This window comes from Pelodiscus sinensis, chromosome 16 (assembly GCF_049634645.1).
Source record: "Pelodiscus sinensis isolate JC-2024 chromosome 16, ASM4963464v1, whole genome shotgun sequence".
NCBI lineage: Eukaryota > Metazoa > Chordata > Testudines > Trionychidae > Pelodiscus > Pelodiscus sinensis.
In genome coordinates this window covers 39,108,091-39,123,531 of record NC_134726.1, presented here as the reverse complement: position 1 = coordinate 39,123,531, position 15,441 = coordinate 39,108,091, and the positions used below count along the sequence as shown (strand labels likewise).

The 15,441-nt window shown below is 54.6% G+C and overlaps 1 protein-coding gene across 2 annotated transcripts in view; it reads right to left on the bottom strand.

The window, feature by feature from the left end:
- The window catches only part of PRKCB (protein kinase C beta), a 246,309-nt gene that overhangs the window by 185,682 nt on the left and 45,186 nt on the right, over window positions 1-15,441 (bottom strand). The window lies entirely within an intron of this gene.

Below are 15,441 nucleotides of genomic sequence, written 5' to 3'. Positions count from 1 at the left end.
TCTCTGGGAAAAGAAAGCGGTAAAACAGATTCATTACACCTCCTTGAACCATTCTTTCTGGAATCCACTTGGGCTGCATTATGCAGCGGTTACATTCGCATCACCGGCCCATCCAGTAAACAGCAACCTTCTCAAGGTGCCTGTGTTGCTTAGGTAGAATGACTCCATGAACTCCCAGCCTGGCGATACTTCTGCTTTCTTGATTGCACCCGCTAAATACGGAATGTTTGCAAACAGACCTCCTGGACTCAGCTCTGCTTCTCTGAGTCCTCAACCTACAGCTGAGGCAGCAGGCAGGGCTTGTCACCAGACCAAAGGATGCTACCAGACGGTGTTTTTTGGCTTCCCTCTAGGACACCACGCCACCTCCGAGCAGCACGCAGAAAAGCCATGGAGCTGTAGAACAGAGCGTCTGCATTGCTCATCCCCCACCCCGCAGACACACCGGAGAACGCGCTGCACAGGGCCCTGGGGAAAAGCAGAAGTGTCACAAAAGTGACTTTGTCTAGCAGCCTCTGATGGGCCCTGGCAGAAGGAAGAGTGGTTCTGGGAGCGTACCAAAAACAAGTCCACGCTGCTTTTAGAAGCAGACACACACACACACACACACACACAGGCATGGGGGGCGGAGAGGGAGGGGCTTTCAGGATGCTCACTTATGGAGCTGGTTGCACATCAAACGTTCCAGATAAAAAGTGGGATTTGGGGCCAAAACACCTAGTTCCTGTGGCAAAAATGTTGCACGGGGTCCCTGCTGACTGGGAAGGTCACCGGGAAGGCGTCTGGTTTTGCACTGTGGCTGCGTCACAGCTGCTTTTGAAATTTCCTGCACCAACACAAAAAAAAGGAACGGCAAGGTTTCACCTGCACGGGGGCGTGTGGGGAGGCGGCGTCCCCTCCTCCCCGCTCCCCACGACTTGCAGCTTGCATTTTCCAATTTTAAGTCTCATCTGCACCACTTCTTCCACGTTACCCCCTGCACCCCGACTTGTGCACCGGCCACCTCACCGCCCACCGCCTTCTTCCTCAGCCAACTCGGCAGGGTTCACCACGCAGCCCCGTTCCCCACTGCAAGCTGCTGAATCCTTCGCCTGCTCTCTGCTAGCCCATCGGCACCCTCCGTGCCCGCCGCTGACTGCCTGGAGCGGCGGGCCAGCCCCCCGGCCGCACAGTACACCGTTAGCCCAGGTACAAAGCCCATCCCTAGCTTGAAATGCGCCACTCAAAGGTAAGCCGCGGCGAGAAGGAGGCTGTGGGGGAGCCCGACTCGTGCGTTAGACAAGGTTTGGTGCGGACCAGCAGATAGACACGGACACAGGGCTGAAGGCAGGGCTGGCCTCTCCTACAAGAATCTGATTCGTGGCAGAGAAGGAGCAGTTTCAGGACAAGACAGCAAGAGCATCAGAAAGGAGAGGACGCACGCTAAACCAGCTGTGAATAGCTAAGCTATTGCCCCTCGAGAGAGGCAATACAGGCAGCCCCTCACTTCTGCCACAAAGGGCTCCGATGTCTCTCCAGAGGGGAAACCAAAGCACCAGGAAAGAGCAATTAAAATCCATTTCATAAGCACATCAGAACGGCCAGACGGGGTCAGACCAAAGGGCCATGCACCCACTGTCCTGTCTGCCCACAGTGGCCAGTGCCAGGTGCCCCAGAGGGAGGGAACAGAACAGGGAATCCTCACGTGATCCCTCCCCTGTCGCCCATTCCCAGCCTGTGACAAACTGAGGCTAGCGACACCATCCCTGCCCAGCCTGCTAATAAATATTGATGGACCTAACCTCCATGCATGTATCTAGTTCTTTTTTGGACCCTATTAAAGTCCTCCTCTTCACCACATCCTCTGGCAAGGAGTTCCACAGGTTGACTGTGCGCTGCGTGAAGAAAAACTTCCTTTGGTTTGTTTTAAACCTGCCACCTACTCATTTCGTTTGGTGACCCCTAGTTCTTGTGTTGTGGGAACAAACAAACAACTTTTCCTTATTCACTTTCTCCACGCCTCTGATGATTTTACAGACCTCTCTCCTATCCCCCCTTAGTCTTCTCTTCTCTAAGCTGAAAAGTCCCAGTCTCTTTAATCTCTCCTCGCATGGGACCTGTTCCAAAACCCTCCCTCTTCATTTTGGTCGCCCTTTTCTGAACCTTTTCCAGTGCCGATCCATTTCCTACTCCCCTTGCCTAACAGCGCAGGCCAGCGCCAGGAGCAGAACTTCGTTGAGGCCGGCGAGCAGCTGCCGGGGGACTCGTTTGGTTCTATTGCCCTTCCCCTCTCACACAGGGTGCAGTACCAACCCTCCTCCCCCCACGCTAAACCCGCCTAACAAAATCCGCAACCTACGCTTCCACCTGAGGTCAGCTGTTTGAGGAGCTGCAGCTTGAGGGAGCCCTGTTTTCCTGTCCCGCTGCCTCAGACCTCTTCTTAGAGCTGGGTAGGAAAACGGTTTTAATGGTTTTTGCAGGAAGTTCTCGTTTTCATTGAAAGACATTCAGGAAAGCCCAAAAACTTTCAGTGAACATGGAAAACTTTTTTGGGGGGACAGATATAAAGCAATTATGGGCACAAGACCATCATGTCATTAAAAAGTCCTTTGCCATAAAAATGCTTCCATGGAAACGTGTCCCTCGGCCGTGCTTTTCGAACTCTTGGATTGGAGCTGACTGGCTGATGGGGCAAGTCAGCAGACGGAGCTTTGCATCTCACTGTAGGGTTCTGGCACCCCAGACCGTGTTGCAGCGGCTGATCTGCCACCACTAGCGTCACAGGCGGCAATGCTCAGTCGTAAAGCGGTTTTAGAGAAATCGCAACCCAAACTGTCCGAAAGCCAGGGAAGGGAAGTAAGACAGGCTGGGGCGAGGGGGGGGATCCCTCCTAGGATCTGAGAAAATGTTGTTTCTAGTACAGCGGTTTTCAGCTACATCACTGCAACCGTGGCCGAATTCCATTTACATCGAGAGAGCGCAGAATTTGGCCCTACAATGGCATATTGGATTCATCCTCGGACACTTGCTTTTCGGTCTTCGAAAGAAAAAAAAGAACATTGTTCAGCAAAGTTAGCGTTTAAACACACACACACACACACACACACACACACACAGTACTCAAGTGCCTATGAATACCTGAAGACTAGAAACTCTCCTCCACTTTGCCCATCACGGTAGGAGAATCACTTCCCCTTTTACGTACAAGGTTGCAGTGACTTTCAGAGCGAGGCGAGGGACTGCCCCAGATCTAGCAGTGCTGCAGAGGTTACAGGGGGCTATCTAATTTTAGGCCCTTGAAACAATGTGACAAACAGTCACGTTAAATAGCCGAACCTGCCACTTACCAGCAGATGACATTCATCAAGCTTTTATGTAACTTTTCGAAGGGAACGGACGGTGTCAAAGTGGTGCTGTGTCAGATCCTAGGCAAAACACATGTCGCTATGTACGACTGAGAGAGAAATCATTCTCCTTGGCCTCTGAGGACAGGACACGGAGCAATGGGCTTAAACTGCAGCCAGGGAGGTTTAGGTTGGACATTAGGAAAAACTTCCTGCCTGTCAGGGGGGTGAAACACTGGAATAAATTGCCCAGGGGGGTTGTGGAGTCTCCATCGCTGGAGATATTGAAGAGCAGGTTGGACACACACCTGGCAGGGATGCTCTAGATCAGGGGTAGGCAAAATGGACCAGATCTGACCCATCAAACCGCCAGATCTGGACGGCCCCCACCATCCTGCAGCCCAGCGTGTGCCTTGGGCAGGCTCCCTGCCTTCCACACCCCACACGCTGCTGAAAAGCAGCCAGCTGCAGGAGACGTGTGCTCTGCACACCACGAGCCCCTATGGCGGGAGGATTAGGCACTGGCCCCCAGACCCACACCCTCTCCTGCTCCCCGCTCCCACGCTCCCTCCTTCACCCAACCATCCTAGAGCTCACCCCCCCCGCCTGCACCCCAAACCCCTCCCCCACGCTCCCTCCTTCACCCAACCATCCTAGAGCTCACCCCCCCGCCTGCACCCCAAAACCCTCCCCCACGCTCCCTCCTTCACCCAACCATCCTAGAGCTCACCCTCCTGCCTGCACCCCAAACCCCTCCCCCACACTCCCTCCTTCACCCAACCATCCTAGAGCTCACCCCCGCCTGCACCCCAAACCCCTCCCCCATGCTCCCTCCTTCACCCAACCTCATTCCCAGGCCTTGCACCTCCTCTATTAATATCATGGACGACTGTGGCCCTTTGATCACTTACCAAATTCTTGGAGCGCCCCCCCCATTAAAAATTGTTGCCCACCCCCGATCTAGATGGTGCATGGTCCTGTGGTGAGGGCAGGGGACTGGACAACCTCCCGAGGTCCCCTCCAGCCCTAGCAGTCTGTGATTCCAGGGTTTCAGGATGGCAATTGGTTGCCTCACTTGATAGAGACGCGCCCTGGGCCGGGACAGATGGCGCGTTTTCCCAGGGAGCACAGTCCAGGGCTGCTGCACACGGGGATCAGTCAGAGCATGATGGGCACCCCAGCCCCACTGCGCTTGCAGCGAGAAACTCCAGACCTTTCCCACAGCCTCAGCACAGTCCCATTTACATACAGCCCTGGGCCTCAAGGCGGCCCTGAACACAGTCCTGGGAGCTGGTGCACTTGGCACTTTACGGCAGCAGGGTAGTCACATCGCACACTGCCCTGAAAACCCACCAGCACTTGGTCTGAACAGCACAGCTAGGGGAAGTCCCCTTCACCAGGCAGGAAGTAACGGGGGGGGGGGCGTTATAACTCGATATTCAAGCCCTAGGGAGCTGGAGGAATCAGCGAGATTTTACCAGCTTGTAAGAAGAGATGTGCCAAATGCTCTTGCCTTCTAGGATCAGGGGCTTCTTTGAACCATAACTGTCAACAGATTTGAAGTCTCTCCATGTAGTTTGATTACTACGGATTGAACCTCCCTAGTCCGGCACCCTCCGGACAAGACCGGTTCCGAACAAGAGAGTTTTCTGGACCACGGGAGGTCAACATTCTCTGGCAGCATCACCAACATGTCCCCTGCTGGCTGGGCTCTGAGAAGACATGTAGGGGTCGATTAGAGCTAAAGAACAGCCCAGACCCCTGAGCGCCAGGACTGGAAACAAACTTTATGGGATCACGGGAAACTTGGCCACACCCATGATAAGTGGACCTCCAGCGAACTAAAAGCATTCCGGATAATGGAGGTTTCCAGACCAGAGAGTTCTGGACTAGAGAGGTTCAACCTGTACATCCATACATTATAAAGACGAAGCTTCCAGCTGTAGTGGTGATGAAGAAAACCTTCCAAATATAAAGTCAACCGGCACGGGAAGGTGCAGTAAAATAACTCCTAAAGTCATACCTCCAACCTGACAGTGCCTTCATAGCTGATGGGGTAAAAGGCAGAATTGCCCTTGGCCCCAGGTAGCTGTGGGCCCCCCCACCACAAGGAGACTAAAATACGGAGCAGTTCAACCTGGTCTGAAGACACTAAGCTTTGAAAAAATCTCATGCCATCTATGGGATTTAGAGGCCTCCTGGGCTGATCTAAACGGAAGGTGTGTCCCAGTTCCATACACAGTTTGAAGGACACCACCATATTCATAACATCAATGCATCGGGAGTTACCTGTGTGGAAAAGAAATCCATTGCCCTCTGGATGCACGGTGGCATCCGACCCACCCGTCTCGGAAGACGAGCCGTGTTAGTTTGTAACTTTAAAAAGAACCAGTGGTCCTGTGGCACCTTAGAAACTAACCAAAATGTATAGAAACACCAGTTGTTGTGGGCAAAACGAACTTCCTCAGATGAGTTGGAGTGGAAATAACAGAAACTAAGATCCATAGAACAGCGAAGTACCTGCCAATTGTAGGACCCGTGGAACCGGGGCTAATTAAGGGGCCGGATGGGTCCCATACATAGCTCTTCATGTGGAAATGCAGGTATTGAAGGCAGGAGAAATTGGCTTTGTAATGCGCCAACCAGTTCATGTCTCTGTTCAAGCCCAGGGTAAGGGTGTCAAATCGGGGGGTGAATTCCAGTTCTGCAGCCTCTCTCTGGAATTAGTTAGTAAAATTCCTTGGTAGAAGAATGGCTATTTTGGAACCCCACCAATGACAGCGGTCTCCCACCCCACCGTTCCTCGCACCGTGGAGATGGCCGTGGTGTTCTGCACAGAGGTTTTTGCTAATGCCCTGGGAAGAGTCACCTAACAGAGATGGCAAGCTGGGCATGGTACAGCAAGAGACAGGAAGAGAGAAATTAACCCAGAGTCTGCCCATGCCACAAAACCTGCAGGGACCGCCACCCTGGCCTCCTACAGACTCAGTGAGCATTTGAAGTGTTGCAAATTGACAGTCACAGAGACCACCATAGCGAGAAGGCGGGAGAAGGACACCGAGGGGGGAGTTTTAAACCAGCCTTCAGTCCAGGAGACTTTTTTTTTCCGGTGGACGGCAGAAAACTCGAGAGGGGTAAGAGTCGTTCCCAAGGGTACAGTAACGCGCGGGTTGCGAACGAATCCCTGCTTGTTTGAAAGCCTCTCTTTAGGTTCTAACGCGTCATCGTTTCAAGCTCACCCAGACCCACGGAGGACGTTGGTTTTCAACAGCAGCAGCTCCTTGACGAAATGCATTTTGGACGGGCGAAGGCAGACAAGGACATGCATTTTGGTTTGTTTACCTCAAAACTCAAAGTCCCGGTGAACACAACGTGGGGGCGAGGGACAGATTTCCCTGCGCTGCGGAGGGGGGACTTATCCACCTGGAATTGTATCCGGGACACAGAGCGGACACCTCACTCTTGCATCACGTCACAGGATCGCGATGCGGTGGAGACCATCCATTTGCATCTCATTCAGAAGAGGTCAAGTCCCGCAGCCCCTCCGGCGCTGGACACCGAGCCCCCAATGAAGCCTTTGAGATACTCCCGGCCGACTAGGCCAGACGGACCTGCGGCTGGAGGAAGAAGCCACAGCAACTGAGAAATGGGACGACAGGGTCTGGTTCTGGCTGATTCGAAGACAAAGCAACCGTCAGACACGCAGCCTCGCTCAGCCACGGAAGTTTTGTTTCACGAGTCAGCTTCTGACTCCCAAGCTCACGTAAGAAGAAACCACAAAGAAACCCTGTGAGTCTCAGCTAACTCAGTGCTCGCAAGGGGTGGTGTGGCGGGAGGGGGGGAGCCACATTTTAACTGCTGCTTCATCTTCAAAAAAAGGGGGGGCAATTACCTCAGCCTCCAGTCGCACCCCTGTAGTACTACTGCAAGGCGTGTCCAACCCCACAGAAGTTGTGGCTTCTTGCAGAGTCTCCTGCCTGGAGCAAGAGCATTCGCATCCCTGGACAGCCCCTCGTTAAGGCCCTCTGCAGTCCGGGGGTGCGTTACAAGGCCTCAGGGCTCGTGAAAGAAGCTCAGCGGTCAGTTCCCAAGGCTCTGGCCTCAGTGTCTAGCGACTAGAGTCACGCAGCAAGCGAAGGGCGTCTGGGGAATCGCTCCTATCGCCAAACCCACCCAGCTTTCCTCTTGGAGCTGGTCAGAGGAGACCTCTCCAGACCCCCCCCGAAGGCTGTTGAGACGTGCCAGGCCCCAGAACTGCCCCAGATCTGCTTGCTATGGAGTACAGGTTCAGTCTCTAGTCCAGAACTCTCTGGTCCAGAAACATCCATGGTCCGGCACGACTGGAGTTCGCCGGATGTCCACTTAGCAGGCGCGTGGCCACGTTTCCTGCAGTCCTGGCAAGTGTGTTTCCAGCCACCAGTTCTGGCGCGCCGTGTTCTGTGCTGCTCTTTCCCTCTCATTTATTCCTAGGTGCCCAGCAGGCAAGGGAAAGGTTGGTGATGCTGCCAGACAAAACTGACCTCCCATAGTCTGGAAGATTCTCTGGTTTGGCACCGGTCAGGCCGGACTAAGGAGGTTCAACCCCTGTAGTTACAGCTGCCTCGGACGCAGCTGGTGCTGGCCAGGGCCGGAGACAGGCTCCGAGCTGGCTGGAGAGCGGGGCTGCCCCAATCCGCCGGATGGAAACTGGCCATCCGAGGAGCAAAGACCTGGCGTGAACGAGGCCTCAGGAAGGGAGCGGTTGATAAAGTCGTAACAGCTGGAGGGATGGAGAAAGCTCCCCCAGGGATGGCAGCTCCAGGGAGTGCTTTGCCAATCAGCACACTGAAGAGAGAGATTAATTAGGAGGCGCCGTTTGAGCCTGTTTCCCAAAGCCCGCTCCCTCGCAGCCGCCTTCCACCACTTCAAACGCTGAGCAATTGCTCCGAGCGGCAACTTTGGCTCTCTCCCACTCCTCCCCCCCGCCCGGAGCCCACCCGGCTCTCTGCGTTCCCAGCTCCCACTCACGGTGGGATGGGCTGTGCTCGGAAGCTTCCCGATTTAAACCAGAGGCTTCATTTCTCTTGGAAATTGCCTTAAATTGGTCCATTAGTGTCAAAAGAGAAATACAAATTCACTTCACTTCTTCACTTCCTGGGGTGCAGGGGGAGGGGGGTTTATAGCCTCTACCTGACAGCAACTGTACCGCCCAAGTGGGATAGGCCCCGAAAACAAGCCAACAGTCAGTGCATTTCTTCCAGAAGTCAAAAGTGACACTTGCATTCCCAGCCCCTATTCGCTCTAGTCAGGCTCAGAAGAGGGGTTTGGAACGGGTCCCATGTGAAGAGAGATGAAAAAAGACGGGGACTTTTCAGCTTAGAAAAGAGGCGACTAAGGGGGGATAGGATAGCGGTTTATACAATCATGACTGGCGTGGAAAAAGTGAACAAGGAAAAGTTATTTACGTGTTCCCATAACATAAGAACCGGGGGTCACCAAGGGTACGTCTAAACTACATGCCTCCGTCGATGGAGGCATGTAGATTAGCCAGATCGGCAGAGGGAAATGAAGCCGCGATTAAAATAATCGCGGCTTCATTTAAATTTAAATGGCTGCCCCGCTCTGCCGATCAGCTGTTTGTCGGCAGATCGGGGCAGTCTGGACGCGCCGCGCCGACAAAGAAGCCTTTCTTGATCGGCACAGGTAAACCTGGTTTCACGAGGCATACCTGTGCTGATCAAGAAAGGCTTCTTTGTCGGCGCTCGCGTCCAGACTGCCCCGATCTGCCGACAAACAGCTGATCGGCAGAGCGGGGCAGCCATTTAAATTTAAATGAAGCCGCGATTATTTTAATCGCGGCTTCATTTCCCTCTGCCGATCTGGCTAATCTACATGCCTCCGTCGACGGAGGCATGTAGTCTAGACACACCCCAAGTGAAATGAATAGATAGCAGGTTTAAAACAAACAAAAGGAAGTTTTTCTTCACACGGCATGCAGTTAACCTGTGGAACTCCTTGCTGGAGGATGAAGGCCAGGACTTTAACAGGGTTCAAAAAAGAGCTAGATAAATTCATGGAGGTTAGGGACATCAATATTTATTAGCAGGATGGGTAGGAATGGTGTCCCTAACCTCTGTTTGCCAGATGCTGGGAATGGGTGACTTGAGGATTCCCTGCTCTGTTCCCTCCCTCTGGGGCACCTGGCCTTGGCCACAGCTGGCAGACAGGGCACTGGGCTAGGTGAACTTCTCTGATGTTCTTAGGACTCCCCGCTGTGTTCGGAGAGTTACCCTGGATAGAAGCACACGAGTTAGCAATGAAAAGAAACTGATCACAGAGCTCTGTCCCTGCTCGTTGTGTTACAGCTCCAAGCGACGGCATCTCCATGACTTCCTTTGCCAGCCTGTGACACAGTCCAGTCGGCCTTTGGGCAGGGAAGCGTTTCCTGATCACCTTGGCTCCCACAGGGGTATGGTACCAACAAGCAGCAACCAGGCGCCCCACGGGGCTAAAAACTGGGCATGCCACGTCCCAGATCCTAGAGCTGGAAGAGACCTCAGGGGTCATCAAGTCCGGCCCCCTGCCCAAGGCAGGACCAACCCCAAGTCAATCAGCCCAGCCAGGGCTTTGTCAAGCTGAGACTTCAAAACCTCTAGGGATGGAGATTCCACCCCCTCCCTAGGGAACCCAGCCCAGCGCTTCCCCACCCGCCTAGGGAAATCGATTTTCCTAATCTCCAACCTAGAAACCCCACCACTGCAACTTGAGCCCATTGCGCCTCGTTCTGCCACCTGCCATCCCTGAGACCAGCCTCTCGCCAGCCTCTTCGGAACCCCCCTGCAGGGAGTTGCAGGCTGCTCTCAAATCCCCCCTCACTCTTCCCTTCTGCAGACTAAACAAACCCAACTCCAAGCAGACAAAGCAATAGGATTGACGTTTTAGAGATGGGGAGAACTGAAGCACACAAGGGCCACGGCTACACGAGGCCCCGGCAGCTCGGCTTAAGGTACGCAACTCCAGCTACATAGAATACGTATCTGGAGGCGGCTTCTCTTCAGCTGAGCTTGGCGGTGTCCGACAGTGGAAGGCCCACAGGAGAAAACACTCCTGTCAGCTTCCCTTACTCCAGATACGGCTAGGAGAGCCCTCTGAGTCTGATTTAGCGAGTCTCAACTAGACTCACTAAATCAAACTCCGGAAGATCGATCGCAGCAACGGCAATCTTCCGCAGAGTGAAGATGTGGCCAGAGCTAAAAGCCACATATGGGAGCGTGGTGGCACTGCAAACCGAACGACTCTCCCATATCCCAGTCCAGCGCTTTCACCACAGAACCATCCTGTCTCTCCAAGTCTTCCCTTGGCTCAAGTCGTCCTATTACTACACGGACCACTGAACGAGGCTCCTCCTCCCCTGGGTTCTCTCGGACTCCATTACCACGTCTTCACAGAGGTTCTCTCTCCCCAGCACTACGGGGGTACCAGCCCGCTGTCAGATGGCCCCCCCCTCCCCAAAGATTAGTGCCTCTTTCTTTTGGGCTCACTTTGCTTGCCTTCGGGTGGCTGTAATGTTGTTTCTGCCCGAGGAAAAGGTACCCCTAACTGACAGCTAGGTTAAATTGGACAGGAGGATCCTATATATTTTCCACCTTCCTCCTCCACATCTATGCCAACCATGGGCTCTGCTCTTGTGATGGGGTCTCTCCGCCTTGTTTTTCAACAGTTAGGTCCTCAAATGTATCACCTAAGCACCCATCCTCACCTCCCATGGGCAAGCAAGGCAAGTTCCATGAAATGGCCTTGATTGCCAGGGAACTGGGACAGTGGAACTCATTGCCACTGGACAACAAGAGGGAAAACCGATCAGGAAGATTCAGTAAGGGCTTGGACAGTTATCAATTAGCGATAAGGCTGTTGGTAGGGCTACTCAGCCTCAGCTTTCAGGGTTGTTCTCACAGATTACCCCAGCTCTGCTTACCACAGAGTAGTTACACCTTCCTCTGATGCAGCTGGTGCTGGCCAGGATCAGACAGGATACTGAACTAGCTGGATATTGGGGCTGATTCCATCGTTCCTAAATACAGACATGCAATTTCAGCATACAGAGCACGGGAACCTGTCCCAGCAGGTAGAAAAAGGCCTCGCACTCCTCTTATAACACCTTTAGCCTCCCCATTTCACCCAGGTAGGGACCGAGAACAGACACTGGCACTGCGTGTTTCTGACCAGGAGAAAGTGTTCTTCTCCGCCTCCACTCCTAGCTTGCAAGGTTTTTTTTAAATCCATTTATTCACTCAAGAGGCTGGGAAGCCACAGAGGAATTCGTGACACGAGTTTAACTAGACATTTGAGATTTAAAAATTAGAACACACTGACAGGCCATTAACGTACATTATGGTGTGATTGCTTGGAATCCTCTGAAAAAAACACCCTGAAACCAACTGGAGCATTAACATTTGAAAAATGAGGCTCTGAATCCCATCAGCTGAAGCATTCACACTGAGAGGAAAGAACAGTACATTCACTAAGGCTACGTCTCCATTTTCCTGAGGATTGAGGCTCGGCTCTGGCACTTGATCCTCCGGGTTCCATTTAGCAGGTCTAGTAAAGACCCGCTAAATCGAATGCAGAGGGCGCCCCCATTGACCACAGTACTCCTCACAAGGAGTAAGGGAAGTCGATGGGAGAGTTTCTCCCACTGACCTCCCACTACGGGGCCACCCCTGAAAAAAAAAAATCGATGTAAGGTACACTGACTCCAGCGACGCAAACGTCATAGCTGGAATCGCATATCTTACATCGATTTTCTCTGCCCACGTAGACCAGGCCTAACTTTTACCCTACACCTTTGCCCACGAGAATGTTGGGCAACGAAAGCAAGAGGGAGACAAACTCCGAACGAGCTTAAAACAGGTGGTTCCAGCAGGTTGGAGAAGTTCATGACGCCGGCCTGGGCAGTGCTGAAGACCAACACAAAGATTTGCTGTCCCCGTGTGACTTCTACACAGACCAGCATGGGGGTCACAAAAGTCATTTCTGGGGTCACAGAATCCTGGCGGGGGGGGATGGGAGGCGAAGGGCGTGGTCCCAACTCCAAATCCCCCTCTGCGGCCCCATCCGCCTAACGGCGCCTGTGTGCTTTGGCCCAGGCCGGCGGCTGGCCTTACTAGATACTAGTAGCGTCCCGCACGGCTACAAAATTGATGCCCACACCAACGAGCTGTGAGCACCGAGGGTATTAAGCCGACACCTGCAGATTTACAGGGCACTAGAGATCAGCCCTTTGGCACCGCCGTGGAGGCCCAGGGACCGGCGTGCCACGCCGTGCGGCTAAGGGCGCCAGGCACAAGCCCTGCTGATGGTCCGTGGGGGGGAGGGAAGGAGTTACCACGCCATCTCTGTGCCCCACGAGCCAGTCTCAGACAGAGCACCACGCCCTCGCCTGGCAAAGCTCCACTGAGGCCAACAGGGAGCGGCGGCGGAGCTACAGCCACTGGCACCCCGAGAATCCGAGCCGCCGGCTCCGGCCGAGCAGCCCGAGGTACACGCCGCCCAGAAAGCGAAAAGGCCGGTTGGAGCCACGCTCCCAGCCGCACGGGTGTGTCATGAGCGCTCTCGGCGACACGTGTGGCATTTCCTCAGCGTTCCTTCCGCGGGCCAAGGTAGCCACAGCAAGCCCAGTGCCACCCTCCCCGGGCCGAGGGCAGGACGGCTCCCTACCCCGTGTTCTAGGGCAGGAGGGGGCAATCATTTTTATGGGGGGGGCCACCCCGAGATTTTGGAAAGTGGTGAAGGGCCACACGTTTCTATGGAGGGGGTGCGGGGTCGGGGACAGGGCTGGGTGCAGAAGGGAGCTCAGGGTAGGGGACTGAGGTGCAAGGGACGGTCTGAGAGGGAGCTTGGGTGAAGGAGGGGTTGTGACCTGCGCCGGGAGCTTGGGGTGCAGCAGTGGATTTTGGGGAGGAGTGTAGGAGGGGGGTGCAGGTTCTCGGAGGGAGTTATGAGGTGGGGCAGGGGAGGAGGAGTGCAGAGGGTTTGGGTGGTGACACGGGGCAGGGAGTTGGGGGGAGCAGGAGGCAGGTGCCAGAGGCAGGCTCCGGCTGGGAGGCTCTTATCTTAGGCGGCTCCCAACCAGCAGCCCTGCAGGACCCCGAGGCAGGCTCCCGGCCCTCCTGCCGCAGCCCCAGGCTGCTGAAAACAGCTGGAGACTCCTTCCAGGCCCCGCTCCGGACAATGGGAACTGCAGAGATTGGCCCCGGGAGTGGGGGCCTGACTCCTACAAGCTGGTCTCCTGCCCTCCCCCTTCCCAGCTCCTCCTCTGGCTTCCCATTTTGCTGGACATGAGGTTCATATCCAGCCTCCTCTTTGGAGACTCCGCGGAGAGCCTTCTCCACCTCTTCCCAAGCCGCTCTTGTGCCCCACGAAACAGCCGGGGTCATCATACACTTTAAATGCAGAGCCGCAGCAGGGGTAGGTCCCGGACCCGGACCCGGACCCGGCACAAGCCAGGACTGAGCCGGGCTGCTGGCCCGTCTGCTAAAAATGTCCTGGTGGGAGGTTGCATGCAGTCTATAGCACTAACCTATGAGCTTTTGCTTATCGGTTAATCGACTACACAATTACACCCCTGTCCAAGACACAAGCTTGGATTGGAGGGTTGCTCCATTGGGCAGCTCCTACGTAGGACAGTCCAGAAGCTCAAAAATTCAGTTCCCCGGGGACTTACAGCACCAAGCCTCCAACATGGGTTTGCCTTGCAGGCAGCTAACAAATTTAAGAAGCTTCTAGGAGCATGGGGTGGGGGAAGAGACCCACTCTAGTTGCCCCCGAGCTAGAGCTGGGGGCAGGTTTAGGCAGCCTCTGCTATCTTGGATTGCAGCCGCTCATGCCGGGGGCTCTCGGGTCGGGGCTTGTCTGAAGTGCATCGCCCCTACACAAGTGCTCCACGCCGCCCGACTTCAAACCTGCCTCCATTCCTCACCGCAGGCTGGGGGGAAGCCCAGGCCACACATGACTCTACACTTGAAAACAGCTGCTCCCCAGAAGTCAGCGTTACCGAGCCAACTTAGTAATCTCACGCCTCTGGCTTCTCCAGCTCGGCCCTTTGATAGGAGTCACGTGCTCAAGCAATTGGCCCTGGAAGTGAGTCAGCAGAGAAGTTAACCGCAGGCCAGGCGTGCAACGAGGGCTGCGTTTCCGAGTGCAAGACATGCGCTCCGACCTGCGGCGTGCGCCAAAATATTCCCGGCTGCGGGTCTCAAAGCAATCCGTTGGCATAGGCGGGAGGCAGCCGCTAATCCAGAAACACGACGGCCATGCACGGCTACAGCACTGCGGGTGTTGTGCACACTGGGGGGGCCAGACCTCACTAATAAAAGCAGGGTTCGGACAGTGAGGAACCACATCCCCCGAGTATCTCCTAAGCGGGGCTGAAATAGAGCCGCAGGGCAATTTGGCTGCAGTCTTGCCGAGTTGAGAATCGCTGCAGAAACAAAGCCTGCTGGGCAGAAATGGTCGAGGAAGCAGGATTTGGGAAGGGGGAAGGACTAGCCTGTCCTGTACTGAATACATCAGTGACTTGTTCACACGCAGCACATAAAGCAAGCAAGCATCAAATGTAGGGCCCCCTCTAGCCATTACATGGCTTGAGTATCTGCCCCCTCATGGGTGGCATGGCAGTTCTACGCTCAGCACGCCAGAGGCAAGAAAGCACCGCTATCCCGCAGCATAGATGGGAAACTGAGGCCCGGTGTACCCCCCCCCCCAAGATCACACAGGGAGTCTGTAGCATTGCAAGGAATTGAACATGAGTGGCCCAGTGTCCTAGCTGCTAGACCAGGTGTAGGGAATCTGTTTTGGGTCGGGGACCGCTGCCCCACAGAAAAATTAGTTGGGGGCCCACACACAAGTGAAGCGCCTCAGTGAAAAGGAGAAAGATGCTTCCCCCTCTGAGGCAGTCGGAGGTGCGCTGCGGAGAACCACCGAGTTCAAAATGGCCACCCTTAAAGGGGCAGGCGACTTTTTTCTTTTCTTTTTTTTTTTCCCCTCAATAACTTTTCCCGGCCCTCCCCCACCTTTTTCCCCTCAACAAAAAATCCTTGGTGTTCCTCATTAAAAATATTTTTCTTTGGTGTTCCTCGAT